The sequence below is a fragment of the Motacilla alba genome, chromosome 28 (genome assembly GCF_015832195.1).
Source record: "Motacilla alba alba isolate MOTALB_02 chromosome 28, Motacilla_alba_V1.0_pri, whole genome shotgun sequence".
Taxonomy (NCBI): Eukaryota; Metazoa; Chordata; class Aves; order Passeriformes; family Motacillidae; genus Motacilla; species Motacilla alba.
Genome location: NC_052043.1, coordinates 3,930,494 through 3,942,092, shown reverse-complemented (window position 1 = coordinate 3,942,092; position 11,599 = coordinate 3,930,494). Strand labels below are relative to the sequence as shown.

At 57.0% G+C, this 11,599-nt stretch overlaps 1 protein-coding gene across 2 annotated transcripts in view; it reads left to right on the top strand.

Annotated features, from left to right (window-relative positions):
- Positions 1-1,809: 1,809 nt before the first annotated feature.
- The window catches only part of CSNK1G2 (casein kinase 1 gamma 2), a 43,907-nt gene continuing 34,117 nt past the window's right edge, over positions 1,810-11,599 (top strand). For both annotated transcript variants that reach the window (XM_038163496.1, XM_038163495.1), the window contains exon 1: positions 1,810-1,959. The gene's annotated coding sequence lies outside the window, so the exon portion shown is untranslated. The remainder of the gene's footprint in view (positions 1,960-11,599) is intronic.

The following is an 11,599-nucleotide window of genomic DNA, read 5'->3' as shown; positions in this document are numbered from 1 at the left end:
CTCAGCACCCTCCTGAGCCAGGCCACAACACAGGAACAGGATGGGAGCAGCTGGAATTCACACGGTCAGAATTTCCCTGATGCTCTAAAATCAGCTTTTTTTGTAGGAGCAAACACCCACAGGGAAAAGTTCCTCCAGCCAAATGTTGTGGGGAGAGCTTTTCCCTGGAACATTTCTGTGACAGGAGAAAGAACCAACTCTAGCAGTTGGAAATGCTGAAATGGGTACTTGGGGGGTGCTGGTGGCTGGACCCGATTGTCCCCCAAACCCACACAAATTCATTTACCCATTGCCTGAAAATACTTTTGGGGTGCATCTGCTCCATGCCGTGGTGAAGATGTGACAGCAGGGTCGTGCAGGGGTGTCCCCTCCCTCCAGCCTTACCCTGAAAGCCTCAAACTTGGGGGCTGAGAAGAAAAGGGGTGAGAAGGAAATGATCTTGTGATGTGCCCTCCTTTGCTGAGGGGGAACTGGGATGGAGCAATTGTCCCCAGGTGAGCCATCAGAAGAAAGTGAAAGGCTTCAGGAGGTGGCAGTGGCGTCTGTGTCCCTGCTCAGGACACCTCACGGCAGGCTATCTCCAAAAAAAAACCTCAAAATTAAGCAAATGTCCAATTAGCCAACCAAAACACAAAATTAGTATTTGTGCCCAGTTCAAACTAAAACCACCCCGCTGTCCCAGCAGATCTCACTGTCCTGGAGCTCTGTTCCCTGCCAGGCAGTGGGATGGCAGCGCCTGTTTCCCTCAGAGTGGCTTTGCCTGGGGCTGATGTCCCCAAAAAGGTGACAATGTCTGTACAATCCCCCCTGACCTGCCTCTGTCCCCACGGGGTGGGTGCCATGGCTGAGCCCCCTCTGCAGCCCTCAGTCCCCATCCCGAGGTTGCCCCAGAGGGCCTGGAGTGTGGATGGATGTGGGGATGAGGGAACTGTGCCCCAAAAAGGGGCTGGACCCAGAATGGGGCTGGACCCTAGAGCAGGGTCTGTATGTAAACATGGGGGCTGTACCCCAAAACAGGGCTGTACCCCGAAACAGGAGCTTTACCCCAAAAAGGGGCTGTACCCCAAAACAGGATCTTTACCCCAGAACAGGGGCTTTACCCCAAAACAGGGCTGTACCCCAAAACAGGAGCTTTATCCCAAAAAGGGGTTGTACCCCAAAACAGGATCTTTACACCAGAACAGGTGCTTTACCCCAAAACAGGGCTGTACCCCAAAACAGGAGCTTTATCCCAAAAAGGGGTTGTACCCCAAAACAGGAGCTTTACCCCAGAACAGGGCTGTACCCCAGAACAGGGCTGTACTCCAGTGCGGGGCTCACTCACACATTAGGGCCTGTCCCTTTTAACTGGGTCCATACCCGCCATGCTGTTCACTGCAACAGGCCCGTGCCCCACCTGGAGGACGATGGCATCCATATCGCGATAGCGGCGCGATAACCCACACAGGAGCCACATCCATCAGTGGGGCCGGACCCTACAGGGCCCCCTACAGCGCGGTGTGCTCCCTGGGTGCGAGCCGCCCGCTCCGGCCCCGCAGGGCGCTGGGGCAGCGCGGGCCCTGTCGCGACAGCGGCGCCTGTCCCGACAGCGGCGCCAGGCAGCGCGGGGTTAACCGGAGCTGCCGTAAAGCGCGCGGTGCTGCCGCAAAGCCGCGCTGCCGCCTGCCGGCCGCTATTCCCGAACGCGCCCTACGCCAGCGCCGCTGCGCCGCCACCCTCGCGCCCGCTGCGCTTGCGCCGCGCTCCGCCCCGCGGCCCGTATTCACGAAGCGCGGTTGCGCCGCTGGCGCGCGGGCGCGCACGGGCGCGGCGCGGCTCGTACGCCGTTGGCGCAGCGCGGGCCGTACGCCGTTGGCGCAGCGGCGGAGGGGAGGCGAGCGGGGCCGGGCCGGGGGCGCCGCCATGGGGGAGCGGCCGCGGGGCAGCGGCGCCGCCGCCCGGCGCTGAGAGACCGCCGAGGTAACACCGGGGGAGCACCGGGGGACGGCGGGTGCCCCGCGGCCTCGGCTCCGCTCGGCCGGCACCGGGGAGGGGCGGCCGGGCCGGGCGGCGCCGCGGGCGGGGGCGGCGGGACCGGGGCGGCGGCGGGGGGGTTGAGCGCCGGGAGGGGCCCGGAGAGAGGAGGCGGCTCTGGGGGTCGCGGGGGTGCCGGGGGAGGCCCCGGCTTGGCCCGAGGAGGTCGCCGGGTGGTGCGGCTCAGGGTGGGTCGGTGTGGGCTCGGGGAGAGTGGGGGGCTCTGGGGGTCAGGTTGGGATCGGGGGCTGGGGGAGCCTGTGGGGTCGCGTTGGGGTCAGGCTGGGCCGGGCTGTGAGGGCCCAGGGCCGCCTCGCCCCGTCCCTCCCGGCCGCGCCTGTTCTGTGGCCCCGGGGAAGGGATGCGAGCCCCCCGGTGACCCCGAGGCCGGGCGGGCAGCGGGGATGAGGTCGGACGGTCCCCGCCGTGTCCCCTCGGCCCGCACCCTGCCCGAGCCTCGCAGGATATTGGCTCCTTTGTATGTGGCTTTCCTCTCTCCAGAGGGGTTGGGAAGTGTTTATTTGGGGAAAGGACCGTGCTGAACCTGGTATTTAAAACGCCTTTTTTTTTCTTCAGCGAAGCGGGTGAGGATGAATGCGAGAAAAGGGAAAAGTGCCCTCCCCCTCCTGCCCCCAGCAGACAGGAGCCGACTTGAGCTGTTCTGGGGTTTGCAAATGAGAGCGGCTCTGCCGGGGAGGCCCGTGCCTCCTGTCGCTGGCTGGCAGGAGGGAGCTGAGCCAGGGAGCTGGCTCTGCATCTCGGGGAGCAAACAACGGGAAGTTGTGGGGATGGTCAGGAAGGTGCCTTTTCTTTTGTGCGCTGGGCAACACGAGGACTTGCCGCGTTTGGTGTGTTTTAAAGTTAAAAAGCGAAGTTTCACCAGCCCCTTTTGAGTTGCCGTGATATCAGTCCGTTCCAAAGAGTTCGAGTTAGCCTGAACCTGGGTTGAAAGGTGTGTAAAACCTTTGGAAGTTGCCTCCTTAACTAATCTTTTCCTTCCATACAACAAGTGGTTGGAGGTGTGGAAGTGCATTCTGAGGGGTGTGTGAGTTCACCTGCCAGCCAGGCTGCCCTGTCAGGCTGCCACACACAGTGTGCCCCCATCTCCCCACGGCCAGCGCACAGGTCTAAAAATTGGGCCTTATGTAACAGATTGGAGCAAACGTTTGGTGTTTGCCAGTGGTCTGACAAAGAATTGCTGCAAATTAGGGCAGGAGGCCTCCATGGGGAGCCTTTGCCGTGGCAGGATAGGCTTGGCTGCTGTGAGGAACTTGCCAAAGATTTGTTGGTTTTGTTTTAATTTGGTACGTTGCAGATAGGGACGTTGTTTGGTCAGTGTTTTATCACTCCTGAGCAGCTTTGGGGTGCTGGGAGGGTTGTGGTGCTGACTGGTCCAACACCAGTACGCTCTGTGGGAACATGAGATCTTGGCGGGGGGGCTCAGATCCCACAGCCTAGAGAGGTGGCTGCCCTCTTGTGCCTTAGGGTTTGATCTCCTTCTCGTTAGCTGACAGCTCTGTGAGACCTTATAAATCACTTTAAAATCACTTGTGTCGCTCCTTTGCCAAAGCAGCAGCTGCTCTGCTTTGCCCCTGCCTCCGCGGGGTGCAGCCGGTGTGGTGTGCAGGGCAGAGCTGTGTCCAGCAGCCTCCCCGGGCGCTCTGGATGGAGCTGTGTGCTCTGCCCTTGCAGCGAGCTGTGCGTGCTGCTCCGGCTGCAGCTCCTGAGGCAGGGAGCGGGCTCTGGCGGCTCAGCAGGTTCCCGGTGCCGCTCTGGGGAGCGGCTTCGCAGTGCCCCTCGTTTTGTATTCCGTGTCAGAGCTCCTGTGCAGCCCGGCTGTTGTCAAAACTGTTAATACGGGAGTGACTCAGCGGATCAATGGGAATGACATGAGGGTTGTGCTCGTGGACAATCAGTGTTTCCTCCCCCCCTCCAGCCCCACTGGGCTGGAAGACACAACGTCTGAGAGCAGCTGCCAATAAACGTCTCTGCTGGACCCGGGCCTGGCCGTGCTCTGGAGCTGTCTCCCCCTGCCCACCCCCCTCCCCGTTGTTCTCCTAGCCAGGAGGAGCTGGGATGAGCTGTGCTGGAGCAGCGCTCCTGTGCCTTGCTGGTGCCTCCAGGTGTGTGCCTGGCCCTTGATCCGGGGCCCTGCTGCAAGGCCTGGGGTGGGTAGGAAGCTGTTTACTCTGCCTTCACACAGGAACTGCAGCTCCACGGGCACTGAAGGCTTGGTGGGAGGGCTGAGGGAAGCTGCGGGTGAGCAGCAACCCCTGATGTGCTGTTGTGGGGTGAGCAGGAGAGCTGCAGCCCCTGGGCTGAGGAGGAGACCCTCGCCTCATTCTGCAGGGCCAGGCGCTGTGGGGTTTGGTAGCAGAGGGCCGTGGACCTGGTTTGCCCTGTGCTGCTCCTGGGACTTCCTGCTGCAGTTTGAGGAGTCAGACCCTCTTCCCTTGCAGTGCTGCTGAGCAGGGACGGGCTTGGGTGCCAACAGAGGAGCTTCCTTCATGTGTTTGCTACAGCTTTTTGCTGAGAGCCTGTGGGAGCAGCTCTGCCCACAGCCCTGTAATTGGGCTCTGACTGGGCAGACGTGGCTCGTTGTGGGTGCAGTGAGAAGCTGTGAACCTGAGCCTCCTTTCTTGGCCCAGGCATGGTGTGTCCTGGAGTCTGCTTCTGTCCAGCTGTACCTGTGAGCTGGGAAGGCAGGGAGGGAGAGCAGGTCCCAGCAGCTCTGGGGTTCTGCAGGAGAACAAGTCATCTTCCTGTTAGAAAAGCTGTGTGAATAGTTTTGGGGTTTCGTGAGAGGCTGTTTCTGCTTCCTGCTGGCAGTTGCTGTCTCTGGTAGATTCATCGCTGTAGAGAAACAACAGCTTTGGTTGTGAGGGAGGTAAAAAGGTGATTTTCTGTTGGGATAGCTGAGTGTGGAGCTTCAGGGTCCTTTGTCAGACTCCCTGATTCACACCAGCTGCCCTCCTCCTCCTGAAGAATTCTAAATTCCTGCCCAGGCTGCAGCCCTGCAGCCCTTCCTGTGGGCAGCCCCTCCCTTGCGTGTTACATTGATGCATTATTTCTAATAACTGGCTTGGAAAAAGCAGCCTGTGCATCAGGAACTGGCGTGACAGGACAAGGAGGAATGGCTTCCCCCTGACAGAGGGCAGGGTTAGATGGATATTGGGAAGAAATTCCTGGTTGTGGCAGTGGTGAGGCCCTGGCACAGGTTGCCCAGAGCAGCTGTGGCTGCCCTGACCCTGGAAGTTCCAAGGCCAGGCTGGATCAAACGAGCACCCTGGACTAGTGCAAAGCATCCCTGCCCGTGGCAGGGGGTGGTACTGGATGAGCTCTAGGTTCCCTTCTGATCCAAACCATTCTGTGATTCCGTTCCGAGGAGTTCCAGCACACCCCTGCCTTGTCTGTCCTACCCTGTGAGGTTCCTGGGTGACACCTGTGGTGCTCAGAGCTGTGACCCCCCACTCACAGGCCCCCCAGCCTGGTGGGGGCAGCAGGGAGGGTGGTGCAGTGGCTGTAAAACCACAGCACGTCTCTCTGCCTTGCGCTCGCTGCCTTCAGAGCGTGCAGCAGCACATCAGCACCCACCCCGAGCCCTGTGGGGTGTCGGAAATGGCTCTTCAGGTAAGCTGAATCTTCTAGGTAATGCTTTGCAGGGTGTTTCAAAATGCTGTGTGGAGCAAGAAGTCTCTGGTTTCATCCACCACCCACAGTAAGGAGAGTTTGCTCCTGCAGTAGAGGAATTCAATTAGTTCTGTAAAGACTTTAAATTGGCTTCTTTGGCTCCAGCGAGATGGTGGATAGAAGTTCTGTGTCCCCAGGAGGATCTCTCAGTGCCTGTGGAGTCTGTTCTGCTGGGAGGTTGGTGGCAGTGGCCTTTCCAAGCACTGCCCTGCTGTCACCTGCCTTCCTCACTGCATCGGGCCCCTGGCACTTGAAACGTTGCAGCAGAATCCTCCTCACTCATAGGAATCACAGCTCTCGAGGCCTTGTGGTGACAGTGGAACCAGGTGCTCTCACAGTCCTGTCTGTGAAAGGCTTGCCCTGAGATGGTGACATGGGGGAAGCCCGAAGTCCTGCCCAGCGAGGTGCAGCTGAGCTGACCAAAGGCTGGGGAAGGGTCCCTGTGCCACGGGCGGCACAAACACACCCACGGGTGCCTGGGGACCGTGCTCTGAATGAGAGCTGGGCGGTGCTATGTGTTGTTCAATGTCTGCAGAGCAGGGGTGGCAATAAGTTGGATGTGAGGGCAGGATTTGGGATGAGGCAAGGCACTGTTGCCTTGGAAATAAGGTGCTCCTTGGCCTCAGAGGGTGCTGGAGTCTGGAGGAAAGGAGCGTTAATTTTTGAGTCATTTATTTTTACATGTCCACCAAGCAAAGAATGTCCTGTAGCCCTTTGTTACTTAATGTTATGTAATGCTTTTTAATGAGGCAGGCCTGGCCTTTGCTTTCCCAGTGGTGAATGAGACAGTTGGCAGGTGATGCACAGGCTTTGTCACCCTGAGAGGGATGTTCTTAAGTTAATAAACAGGGGTTAAGGTTGAGCTTGAACTTGGATTTTGTGCAGCTTTCCTTTGGAAGAGCTTTGCAGCCCTGCAGCTGAGCAGTTTGTGCAGCAGGAGCGGTGCTGGGAGGGGTGTGGGGGTTCCCTGGGAGCACAGCCAAGTCTCTGGGGGTTTATTCGTCTTCCCAGGCTGGGGGCTGCAGCGTCTTGCTAAGAGGGGCTGCTTGGGTGTGGGTGGCTGAACGATGGGCTCAAAAAGGTCAGTGGAAATCTAATTTGAACCCGAACAGAGCTGTGTTTGTGCTACAAAAGCTCCATTCTTGCAGGCTCTGCCCTTGCCCAATGTTTTCAGGTAAAAAAATCTTGCTGCTTTTGAGGTAGCACCGAGGTACAAACAACAAAGCAAAAACCCCTTTTCTCTTATCCTTTTTTTAGCAGGGACTGTTGGCAGTGATGAAGTTTATACTCTGCTTGGTTTCCCTGGTTTGATGTGGGGAGAGGATGGTGCTTTCCAGCAACTTCTGTGCTGTGTGTGTGGGCGAGGGGCAAGCTGAGGCTTTTCTGGAATCCCCTCGCCCCCAGCTCTGCCGATTCCTCTCATCCCAAGGGCAGTGCTGGTTTGAGTCAGTCTGGCTTTGGTGGTGCCGAGTTCAGGGAACATTAAGGAAGGACTCAGGTGCTGGGAGCAGAGGTGGGGTCCCTGTGCTGGAAGGGGCTGCTCGGGGCCAGGAGCTGAAGAGCTGCTCTGGCTCTGGGAGTGCAGGGTCAGTGTGCTGTGGGATGAGGAGGTGTTGGTGCTGACAGGTACAGGCTGGTCTCTGCCTTGAGCCTTGGGAATTCCTGCTCAAACTTGCTGGAGCTCGTCCTTCCCTGGGCTTTGGTGGCTGGGGAGGGAATAGGAAGTGCTCAGAGCTTTAACATTTCCTCCGGGGTGACTCGCAGCTGGTTTTAAACCAACACTGTTTTCAGAGGGGTGTCTGCCTCATCAGGGGTTTTCCCTGAGAGGTTGTCAGAACCCCCAGCAGATTCCCCAGCTTGAAGTGCTATCAAAAGTGTCTTGGGAAGGAGTTTTAGAGAGGAATTCCAGCATAGCAGACCGTCAGAGCTCTCCATCTCCCACAACCACAGGGGATGTTGCCAGGGAGCAGCTTTCCACTGCTCAGTCCCGCTCCTGCCTCCCAGGCCTGCTCAGAGCTGAGCAAGGTGCTCCTGGGCCTTCAGGGTCCACAGGACACTGAAAGGGAAGCTGGTTTAACACACCCCATGCTGAATGTAGCAGGATATAGAACAAACCCTGTGAGTGTGAGTTGCTGTGTACCACAGCTGTGCCATGTAACTTTTCTCAGGGTAAGTGTTGAGGTGTTCTCTGGAGAAGCAGTGGGCAGAGCCCTGATGTTGGAGCACGCTCTGGCTTGGGGTGGTTTTGGCAGGGGCTCTTTGGGACCTGCCTGCAGTGGGGCTGATGGAGCAGCCCCTCCGCTCGGGATCGGATCGTCAGCAGCATCTGGACATCACAGAGCTGCTCTGGGGTGCAACAAACCTGGCTCTGCAGGGCTCAACTCTGCTCCCCTGCTCCATGTGGAAAGTGCCCGTGACATCCCAAGACCTGAGTGCTGCCAGGCTTCAGGTGTACTGACCTCAGTGCAGGTTTCTTTTTCCTCCTCACCCTTCCCTCTCCCTTTTACTGTGCTGCCATCTCTCTGACTGCTCTCCTGCCTTGTTGGGATGTTTTCTTACAAGAGCCAGCGTGTCTGTTGGGGGCTAGGCTGCCTGCAGAGCAGGAACAGCCTGGAGCATCCTCTGCACTGAGGAGCTGGGCATGGCTGGATGGAGAGGTGGGCACTTTTGGGAATGCAGGTGGTGCAGCCAGAGGCAGGCAGCACAGGTGTGCAAATGCCCTGGATGGCACCCATGGTTCCCAGCAGGTCTTCTCCAGTGTCTCTGAGGATATAAAATCACAGACCTGGAAAAGAGACTCAGACTGGTCCTGTGCCCGGTGCAGAGGATGCACTGCAGCAGCCTTGGCTGGGTGACAGCAGACACCCGAGGTGTGAGAAAGCACGAGCAGGGACAGTTCCCACTGCTGGTTGTGGTCCTGGCAGGGGACTTGCAGAGCCTGAAATCTGACTTCTCCCAGGAGAAGAGTCTAACACTCAGTGCTTTGCTCCTATTTTTGTTCAGAGCCAGAAATCAAAGTCCAGAGCGGCGCTTCTCCAGCCAGAATCATTGAAAGGCACTTGTTGTTGTTTTAGGGCCAATATTTAACTTGTGCCTTCCATGAGGAATGCCTGTTAGACTCCAAATATTTGCCTTAAGGAAGAAGTTTGAGGGAAGAATGTCCAGTGCTGGCGGGGAAGCAGGAGGGATTCAGGAAATGAGTTTAAGTCTGTGCGTGTCCAGGTGTGTGTGGCACAGCCCGTGTTCCCTGTGGCACGGCCCTGGCAGGTAGGAGGCAGCCCTGGCTGAGCCGCGGTGTGCAGTGGCTGGGAGGAAATGTTTGTGTGCTCCAGCGCTGGAGCACAGGGCGTGCCTGCTCCCTCAGCCCCAGTCCTGCGCTGCCAAGGGGATTTAAAGGCATAGGCTGGGAGCTGCTCTCCAGCTGGGGCCGGTGTGGGCAGCCAGGCTGAACTTCCTGATAAAAGCAGCTTATCAGAAAAGAAATGCCTTGCTGCTTTTGCTTTCACTGTGGTCTGTGGCGGCAAGGGTTCATTAGCTGTGAAATCCTCTGCAGTGGATCCTGCTAATGGCAGGGTTTCCCATTCCCCGGGCTGGCTTGATGAGGTGCTCGTGGCTTCTCCTCACCTTTCAGTGTGATCCTTCACCTTTCAGTGTGATCCTTCACCTTTCAGTGTGATCCTTCTCACAGGGTGCCCCACACAACCAGGTAAAGCCTGCTCTGGTTCAGTGCTGAGCTTGTCCAGGTGTCTCCCAGGGAGAGCAGCTGAACGGGGCTGTCTGCTGCTGGATGTCAGAATTCAGGGCAGGGTTTGGTGGCACCTCGGGCTGCACGGGCTGGTTGTGCTGTGTGAGGACACAATGATCGAGAGGGAGCCTGATCCTCTGGCCAGCCCCTCTTCACACAGGGCAGGTGAGGAATTCTGGGTCTGCCTGGGAAGTCTGGGCTTCCTTAGCTCCATGGTAACCCTCTGCCCTGACTTGTCTTGCTCTGTGCTGTTGATTGGATGGTTTTGGCTGGGCTTGACTGTTTTACGCCTGGATACAGAGAAAACATGTTTCCTCTTGAAGCAAAACCAAAGGCATGCGAGGCTGTTTGCAAGGGGAAGGCTTTGCCTGAGCTCCTGTGGCCAGAGCTCAGCACAGCTCTGAAAGGTTGGGAACTTATTGGTGCCAGTGTGGCAAAGGGCTTGCAAGCAGCCCTTGGGCCCAGCCTGAAGCTGTGCCAAGGAGAGCCAAGCCCAGCCAGAGCATGGCTCTGGCTCTGTGTCACAGCTTTGGTGCTGGGGAAGCAAAGAGGAGCGAGAGCCCCATCCAGCTTGGAGGATAGTGGGATGCTGGGCAGCTGTGGGAAGTCTTGGTCTCTTTCCATAATGAGAGTTGATGGGTTTAGGCCCACAGATTGGCTGCCTGAGGAATGAGGGAGCCAGGGGAGCTGTATCCTGTCTGCAGGAGTTGAAAGAGGTGGTGTAGACTAGAAACATGAGCAATTAACTCAAAAAAAAAAAAAAAGGAGAATTTGGGGTTTTGGATGGAAGTGTGTGCTAGAGAAGGGTGAACGTGTGTTGGCTGGGATTTCTGGGACAAACCAGAGAAGTGAGAGCCCAGAAATGAGGGAGAAAGGACAGTCTGTTCGTGCAAATAATGTTCCAGGTATTAATAGCAGCAAGATGAAATGGGTCCTCCTGGGCGTGTATCCTACATGTGCCTTCATTGGAATGATCCCTCTGATTTTATAAATTAGGCCCTTTGTGAAGGGTTGAAAGAAGCAGGTAAGGGGAGGGAGGAACCAGCAGGGTTGCACTGGATATAGCTGTTTGAGAGGGTCTTTGGGATGAACCCCCTGAAAGATTCCATTCCCAGTGCACAGCAGCACCTCTTCAGCTGTAGTCAGTCCTGTGCTCTTCCTGTTTCAGTCCTGGCCTTCTCATCCCCTGCAAAATACACAGGTGGGAGACAAGGGAAGATGAGAAAAAAACCTTTGGAATGTACCTTTCTGATGTGGAGGCTGGTGCAAACCAGACCAAATCCTTAATCCACAAAGCTGTCCCAATGCTTAATAAAGGGTTGTGAGGCTGATCCTCTGTGTGAGGGATGGAGGAGTGAAAAGATCCTGCACAGCTTGTGGTGTGACCAGCAGTGGGATGTAGGTCTCTGGTTCCTCTGTTTTGAAACTTACCCCTCCCTGCAAGGCAGCAGACTGGGGTGCTTGCTGGGCCTTAGGAATTTGTCCCAGTTAGTCTCCAGTTAGTTGGGAATCTCTGTTCTCTATCCTCTTTTTTTCTCTGAGATCACAGATGCTTCCATGCCCATCTGTGAAATAAGCAGGTCACTTCCATACCTTTGAGAGGTTGCGAGGAAAGCTGTAATGGATTGAGCTGCTGATGGTCCTGTAGTAGAGGGGGTGGGAAGATGAACGCCTCGTGGATCACTCGCTGCTTCCCTCAAGATGCTGCTGGCTCTTGCAGGAAGCTGATGGATGTTGTCACGCCACAGAGCATCCCTCTGCCCCAGTTATTCTGCAGGAAGGATTAATTGCATGGTGCTCCTCTTTCCTCCTGATGGTCTGGGCTTTGGGTCCTGCCTGTGGCCCTGGAATGCTGTCCCTGCTGGGTGACTGTCCCTGCTGGGGAGGAGAGCTGGGAGCCGGGGTGCCAGCGAGTCAGTTCCTGCTCCTCTGCAGCAGGGAAGTGCTTTTGGTGTCTCAGCACACAGAATTTGACAGCTCTTTGGGAAGAGGTTTCCCAGGTAGCCCCACTGGCTGCTTACCTTTGCTCCCCTCTTGTCCCCCCCAAATCTGTATGGTTTGGCAGTCATTTGAGGGGAAATGTGTAGGGCTTGAAGCAGCCTCGGGAAGAAAACAGAGGGAAAAATATGGGATAGCTCAGCTTGGGCAGAG